The sequence below is a fragment of the Somniosus microcephalus genome, unplaced genomic scaffold (assembly GCF_052327205.1).
Source record: "Somniosus microcephalus isolate GS21.2 unplaced genomic scaffold, FLI_Smic_1.0 unresolved_chr7, whole genome shotgun sequence".
NCBI classification, from domain to species: domain Eukaryota; kingdom Metazoa; phylum Chordata; class Chondrichthyes; order Squaliformes; family Somniosidae; genus Somniosus; species Somniosus microcephalus.
The window spans coordinates 41032440-41040315 of record NW_028225185.1 but is presented as its reverse complement, the minus strand read 5'-3'; the positions used below and the strand labels follow the sequence as shown (position 1 = coordinate 41040315).

The 7876-nt window shown below is 48.9% G+C and overlaps 1 protein-coding gene across 1 annotated transcript in view; it reads right to left on the bottom strand.

Moving 5' to 3' along the window:
• The window catches only part of LOC147086833 (membrane-associated guanylate kinase, WW and PDZ domain-containing protein 2-like), a 105707-nt gene that overhangs the window by 58530 nt on the left and 39301 nt on the right, over positions 1 to 7876 (bottom strand). The gene's annotated exons all lie outside the window — the stretch shown is intronic.

Below are 7876 nucleotides of genomic sequence, written 5' to 3'. Positions count from 1 at the left end.
GTGAGGGGTATGGAGTATATCAGAGTGTTACAGTGAGGGGTGTGGGGTATATCAGAGTGTTACAGTGAGGGGTGTGGGGTATATCAGAGCGTTACAGTGAGGGGTGTGGGGTATATCAGTGATACAGTGAGGGGTGTGGGGTATATCAGAGTGTTACAGAGAGGGGTGTGGAGTATACCAAAGTGTTATAGTGAGGGGTGTGGGGTATATCAGTGTTACAGTGAGGGGTGTGGGGTATATCAGAGTGTTATAGTGAGGGGTGTGGGGTATATCAGTGTGACAGTGAGGGGTATGGAGTATATCAGAGTGTTACAGTGAGGGGTGTGGGGTATATCAGAGTGTTACAGTGAGGGGTGGGGGGTATATCAAAGTATGATAGTGAGGGGTGTGGGGTATATCAGTGTTACAGTGAGGGGTGTGGGGTATATCAGAGTGTTACAGTGAGGGGTGTGGGGTATATCAGAGTGTTACAGTGAGGGGTGTGGGGTATATCAGAGTGTTACAGAGAGGGGTGTGGAGTATATCAAAGTGTTATAGTGAGGGGTGTGGGGTATATCAGTGTGACAGTGAGGGGTATGGAGTATATCAGAGTGTTACAGTGAGGGGTGTGGGGTATATCAGAGTGTTACAGTGAGGGGTGTGGGGTATATCAGAGCGTTACAGTGAGGGGTGTGGGGTATATCAGAGTGTCACAGAGAGGGGTGTGGAGTATATCAAAGTATGATAGTGAGGGGTGTGGGGTATATCAGTGTTACAGTGAGGGGTGTGGGGTATATCAGAGTGTTACAGTGAGGGGTGTGGGGTATATCTGAGTGTTACAGTGAGGGGTGTGGGGTATATCAGAGTGTTACAGAGAGGGGTGTGGAGTATATCAAAGTGTTATAGTGAGGGGTGTGGGGTATATCAGAGTGTTACAGTGAGGGGTATGGAGTATATCAGAGTGTTACAGTGAGGGGTGTGGGGTATATCAGAGTGTTACAGTGAGGGGTGTGGGGTATATCAGAGTGTTACAGTGAGGGGTGTGGGGTATATCAGAGCGTTACAGTGAGGGGTGTGGGGTATATCAGTGATACAGTGAGGGGTGTGGGGTATATCAGAGTGTTACAGAGAGGGGTGTGGAGTATATCAGAGTGTTACAGTGAGGGGTGTGGGGTATATCAGAGTGTTACAGTGAGGGGTGTGGGGTATATCAGAGCGTTACAGTGAGGGGTGTGGGGTATATCAGTGATACAGTGAGGGGTGTGGGGTATATCAGAGTGTTACAGAGAGGGGTGTGGAGTATACCAAAGTGTTATAGTGAGGGGTGTGGGGTATATCAGTGTTACAGTGAGGGGTGTGGGGTATATCAGAGTGTTACAGTGAGGGGTGTGGCGTATATCAGAGTGTTACAGTAAGGGGTGTGGGGTATATCACAGTGTTACAGTGAGGGGTGTGGGGTATTTCAGTGTTACAGTGAGGGGTGTGGGGTATATCAGAATGTTACGGTGAGAGGTGTGGGGTATTTCAGTGTTACAGTGAGGGGTGTGGGGTATTTCAGTGTTACAGTGAGGGGTGTGGGGTATATCAGTGTTACGGTGAGGGGTGTGGGGGATATCAGAGTGTTACAGTGAGTGGTGTGGAGTATATCAGTGTGACAGTGAGGGGTGTGGGGCATATCAGTGTTACAGTGAGTGGTGTGGGGCATATCAGTGTTACAGTGAGGGGTGTGGGGTATATCAAAGTGTTACAGAGAGGGGTGTGGAGTATATCAAAGTGTTATAGTGAGGGGTGTGGGGTATATCAGTGTTACAGTGAGGGGTGTGGGGTATATCAGTGTTACAGTGAGGGGTGTGGGGTCTATCAGAGTGTTACAGTGAGGGGTGTGAGGTATATCAGAGTGTTACAGTGAGGGGTGTGGGGTATATCACAGTGTTACAGTGAGGGGTGTGGGGTATATCAGTGTTACAGTGAGGGGTGTGGGGTATATCAGAGTGTTGCAGTGAGGGGTGTGGGGTATATCAGAGTGTTACAGTGAGGGGTGTGGGGTTTATCAGTGTGTTACAGTGAGAGGTGTGGGGTATATCAGTGTTACAGTGAGGGGTGTGGCGTATATCAGAGTGTTACAGTGAGGGGTGTGGAGTATATCAAAGTGTTACAGTGAGGAGTGTGGGGTATATCAGAGTGTTACAGGGAGGGGTGTGGGGCATATCAGAGTGTTACAGTGAGGGGTGTGGGGTATATCAGAGTGTTACAGTAAGGGATGTGGGGTATATCAGAGTGTTACAGTGAGGGGTGTAGGGTATATCAGTGTTGCAGTGAGGGGTGTGGGGTATATCAGAGTGTTACAATGACGGGTGTGGGGTATATCAGAGTGTTAGTGAGTGGTGTGGGGTATATCAGTGTTACAGTGAGGGGTGTGGTGTATATCAGAATGTTACAGTGAGGTGTGTGGGGTATATCAGAGTGTTACAGTGAGGTGTGTGGGGTATATCAGAGTGTTACAGTGAGGGGTGTGGGATATATCAGAGTGTTACAGTGAGGGGAGTGGGGTATATCAGTGTGTTGCAGTGAGGGGTGTGGTGTATATCAGAATGTTACAGTGAGGGGTGTGAGGTATATCAGAGTGTTACAATGAGGGGTGTGGGATATATCAGAGTGTTACAGTGAGGTGTGTGGGGTATATCAGAGTGTTACAGTGTGGGGTGTGGGGTATATCAGAGTGTTGCAGTGAGGGGTGTGGGGTATATGAGAGTGTTACAGTGAGGGGTGTGGGGTATATCAGTGTTACAGTGAGGGGTGTGGGGTATATCAGAGTGTTACAGTGAGGGGTGTGGGGTATATCAGTGTGTTACAGTGAGGGGTGTGGTGTATATCAGTGTTACAGTGAGGGGTGTGGGGTATATCAGAGTGTTACAGTGAGGAGTGTGGAGTATATGAGTGTGACAGTGCGGGGTGTGGGGTATATCAGAGTGTTACAGTGAGGGGTGTGGGGTATATCAGAGTATTACAGTGAGGGGTGTGGGGTATATCAGTGTTACAGTGAGGGGTGTGGGGTATATCAGTGTTACAGTGAGGGGTGTGGGGTATATCAGAGTGTTACAGTCAGGGGTGTGGGGTATATCAGTGTTTTACATTGAGGGGTGTGGGGTATATCAGAGTGTTACAGTGAGGGGTGTGGGGTATATGAGAGTTTTACCGTGAGAGAGTGCTGGTTATATAGAGAGTGTTACAGTGAGGGGTGTGGGGTATATCAGTGATACAGTGTGCGGTGTGGAGTATATCAGAGTGTTACAGTGAGGAGTGTGGGGTATATCAGAGTGTTACAGGGAGGGGTGTGGGGTAGGTCAGAGTGTTACAGTGAGGGGTGTGGGGTATATCAGCGTTACAGTGAGGGGTGTTGGGTATATCACAGTGTTACAGTGAGGGGTGTGGGGTATATCAGTGTTACAGTGAGGGGTGTTGGGTATATCAGAGTGTTACAGTGAGGGGTGTGGGGTATATCAGAGTGTTACAATGAGGGGTGTGGGGTATATCAGAGTGTTACAGCGAGGAGTGTGGGGTATATCAGAGTGTTACAGTGAGGGGTGTGGGGTATATCAGAGTGTTACAGTGAGGGGTGTGGGGTATATCAGAGTGTTACAGTGAGGGGTGTGGGGTATATCAGTGTTACAGTGAGGGGTGTGGGGTATATCAGAGTGTTACAGTGCGGGGTGTGGGGTATATCAGAGTGTTACTGTGAGGGGTGTGGGGTATATCAGAGGATTACCGTGAGGGCTGTGGGGTATATCAGAGTGTTACAGTGATGGTTGTGGGTTATGTTAGTGTGTTACAGTGAGGGGTGTGGGGTATATCAGTGCTACAGTGAGGGGTGTGGGGTATATCAGTGTGTTACAGTGAGGGTGTGGGGTATATCAGTGTGTTACAGTGAGGGGTGTGGGGTATATCAGTGTTACGGTGAGGGGTGTGGGCTATATCAGTGTGTTACAGTGAGGGGTGTGGTGTATATCAGAATGTTTCAGTGAGGGGTGTGAGGTATATCAGAGTGTTACAATGAGGGGTGTGGGGTACATCAGAGTGTTACAGTGAGGGGTGTGGGGTATATCAGAATGTTACAGTGAGGGGTGTGGGGTATATCACATTGTTACAGTGAGGTGTGTGGGGTATATCAGTGTGTTACAATGAGAGGTGTGGGGTATATCAGTGTTACAGTGAGGGGTGTGGGGTATATCAGAGTGTTACAGTGAGGGGTGTGGAGTATATCAGAGTGTTACAGTGAGGGGTGTGGGGTATATCAGAGTGTTACAGTAAGGGATGTGGGGTATATCAGAGTGTTACAGTGAGGGGTGTGGGTCATATCAGTGTTATAGTGAGGGGTGTGGGGTATATCAGAGTGTTACAGTGAGGGGTGTGGGGTATATCAGTGTTACAGTGAGGGGTGTTGGGTATATCAGAGTGTTACAGTGAGGGGTGTGGGTTATATTTAAGTGTTACAGTGAGGGGTGTGTGGTATATCAGTGTTACAGTGAGGGGTGTGGGGTATATCAGAATGTTACAGTGAGGGGTGTGAGGTATATCAGAGTGTTACAATGACGGGTGTCGGGTATATCAGAGTGTTACAGTGAGGGGTGTGGTGTATATCAGAATGTTACAGTGAGGGGTGTGGGGTATATCAGATTGTTACAGTGAGGTGTGTGGGGTATATCAGAGTGTTACAGTGAGGGGTGTGGGGTGTATCAGTGTTACAGTGAGGGGTGTGGGGTATATCAGAGTGTTACAGTGAGGGGTGTGGGGTATATCAGATTGTTACAGTGAGGTGTGTGGGGTATATCAGAGTGTTACAGTGAGGTGTGTGGGGTATATCAGTGTTACAGGGAGGGGTGTGGGGTATATCAGAGTGTTACAGTGAGGTGTGTGGGGTATATCAGTGTTACAGTGAGGGGTGTGGGGTATATCAGAGTGTTACAGTGAGGGGTGTGGGGTATATCAGTGTTACAGTGAGGGGTGTGGGGTATATCAGAGTGGTACAGTGAGGGGTGTGGGGTATATCAGTGTTACAGTGAGGGGTGTGGGGTATATCAGAGTGTTACAGTGAGGGGTGTGGGGTATATCAGATTGTTACAGTGAGGTGTGTGGGGTATATCAGTGTTACAGTGAGGGGTGTGGGGTATATCAGAGTGTTACAGTGAGGGGTGTGGGGTATATCAGTGTTACAGTGAGGGGTGTGGGGTATATCAGAGTGTTACAGTGAGGGGTGTGGGATATATCAGAGTGTTACAGTGAGGGGTGTGGGGTATATCAGTGTTACAGTGAGGGGTGTGGGGTATATCAGAGTGTTACAGTGAGGGGTGTGGGGTATATCAGATTGTTACAGTAGGGGTGTGGGGTATATCAGCGTGTTACAGTGAGGGGTGTGGGTTATATCAGTGTGTTACTGTGAGAGGTGTGGGGTATATCAGTGTTACAGTGAGGGGTGTGGGGTATATCAGTGTTACAGTGAGGGGTGTGGGGTATATCAGTGTTACAGTGAGGGGTGTGGGGTATATCAGGGTGTTACAGTGAGGGGTGTGGGGTATATCAGAGTGTTACAGTGAGGGGTGTGGGGTATATCAGAGTGTTACAGTGAGGGGTGTGGGGTATATCAGAGTGTTACAGTGAGGGGTGTGGGGTATATCAGAGTGTTACAGTGAGGGGTGTGGGGTCTATCAGAGTGTTACATTGACGGGTGTGGAGTATATCAGAGTGTTACAGGGAGGAGTGTGGGGCATATCAGAGTGTTACAGTGAGGGGTGTGGGGTATATCAGAGTGTTACAGTAAGGGATGTGGGGTATATCAGTGTTACAGGGCGGGGTGTGGGGCATATCAGAGTGTTACAGTGAGGGGTGTGGGGTATATCAGATTGTTACAGTGAGGGGTGTGGGGTATATCAGAGTGTTACAGTGAGGGGTGTGGGGTATATCAGTGTGTTACAGTGAGAGGTGTGGGGTATATCAGTGTTACAGTGAGGGGTGTGGGGTATATCAGAGTGTTACAGTGAGGGTTGTGGAGTATATCAAAGTGTTACAGTGAGGAGTGTGGGGTATATCAGAGTGTTACAGGGAGGGGTGTGGGGCATATCAGAGTGTTACAGTGAGGGGTGTGGGGTATATCAGAGTGTTACAGTAAGGGATGTGGGGTATATCAGAGTGTTACAGTAAGGGGTGTAGGGTATATCAGTGTTACAGTGAGGGGTGTGGGGTATATCAGAGTGTTACATTGGGGGAGTGGGGTATATCAGAGTGTTACAGTGAGGGGTGTGGGGTATATCAGTGTTACAATGAGGGGTGTGGGTTATATCAGTGTTATAGTGAGGGGTGTGGGGTATATCACAGTGTTACAGTGAGGGGTGTGGGATATATCAGTGTTACAGTGAGGGGTGTGGGGTATATCAGTGTTACAGTGAGGGGTGTGGGGTATATCAGAGTGTTACAGTGAGGGGTATGGAGTATATCAGAGTGTTGCAATGACGGGTGTGGGGTATATCAGAGTGTTACAGTGAGGGGTGTGGGGTATATCAGTGTTACAGTGAGGGGTGTGGGGTATATCAGAGTGTTGGGGTGTGGGGTATATCAGTGTTACAGTGAGGGGTGTGGTGTATATCAGAGTGTTACAGTGAGGGGTGTGGTGTATATCAGAATGTTACAGTGAGGTGTGTGGGGTATATCAGAGTGTTACAGTGAGTGGTGTGGTGTATATCAGAGTGTTACAGTGAGGGGTGTGGAGTATATCAGTGTGTTACAGTGAGGGGTGTGGGGTATATCAGAGTGTTACAGTGAGGGGTGTGGGGTATATCAGAGTGTTACAGTGAGGGGTGTGGGGTATATCAGTGTGTTGCAGTGAGGGGTGTGGGGTATATCAGAGTGTTACAGTGAGGGGTGTGGGGTATATCAGAGTGTTACAGTGAGGAGTGTGGGGTATATCAGTGTTACAGTGAGGGGTGTGGCGTATATCAGAGTGTTAGTGAGGGGTGTGGGGTATATCAGAGTGTTACAGTGAGGGGTGTGGGGTATATCAGAGTGTTACAGTGACGGGTGTGGGGTATATCAGTGTTACAGTGAGGGGTGTGGGGTATATCAGAGTGTTACAGTGAGGGGTGTGGGGTATATCAGAGAGTTACAGTGAGGGGTGTGGGGTATATCAGTGTGTTGCAGTGAGGGGTGTGGGGTATATCAGTGTTACAGTGAGGGGTGTGGGGTATATCAGAGTGTTACAGTGAGGGGTTTGGGGTATATCAGAGTGCTACAGTGAGGGGTGTGGGGTATATCAGAGTGTTACAGTGAGGGGTGTGGGGTATATCAGAGTGTTACAGTGAGGGGTGTGGGGTATATCAGAGTGTTACAGTGAGGGGTGTGGGGTATATCAGTGTGTTGCAGTGAGGGGTGTGGGGTATATCAGAGTGTTACAGTGAGGGGTGTGGGGTATATCAGAGAGTTACAGTGAGGGGTGTGGGGTATATCAGTGTGTTGCAGTGAGGGGTGTGGGGTATATCAGAGTGTTACAGTGAGGGGTGTGGGGTATATCAGAGTGTTACAGTGAGGGGTGTGAGGTATATCACAGTGGTACAGTGAGGGGTGTGGGGTATATCAGAGTGTTACAGTGAGGGGTGTGAGGTATATCACAGTGGTACAGTGAGGGGTGTGGGGTATATCAGTGTTACAGTGAGGGGTGTGGGGTATATCAGAGTGTTACAGTGAGGGGTGTGGGGTATATCAGAGTGTTACAGTGAGGGGTGTGGGGTATATCAGAGTGTTACAGTGAGGGGTGTGGGGTATATCAGAGTGTTACAGTGAGGGGTGTGGGGTATATCAGAGTGTTACAGTGAGGGGTGTGGGGTATATCAGAGTGTTACAGTGAGGGGTG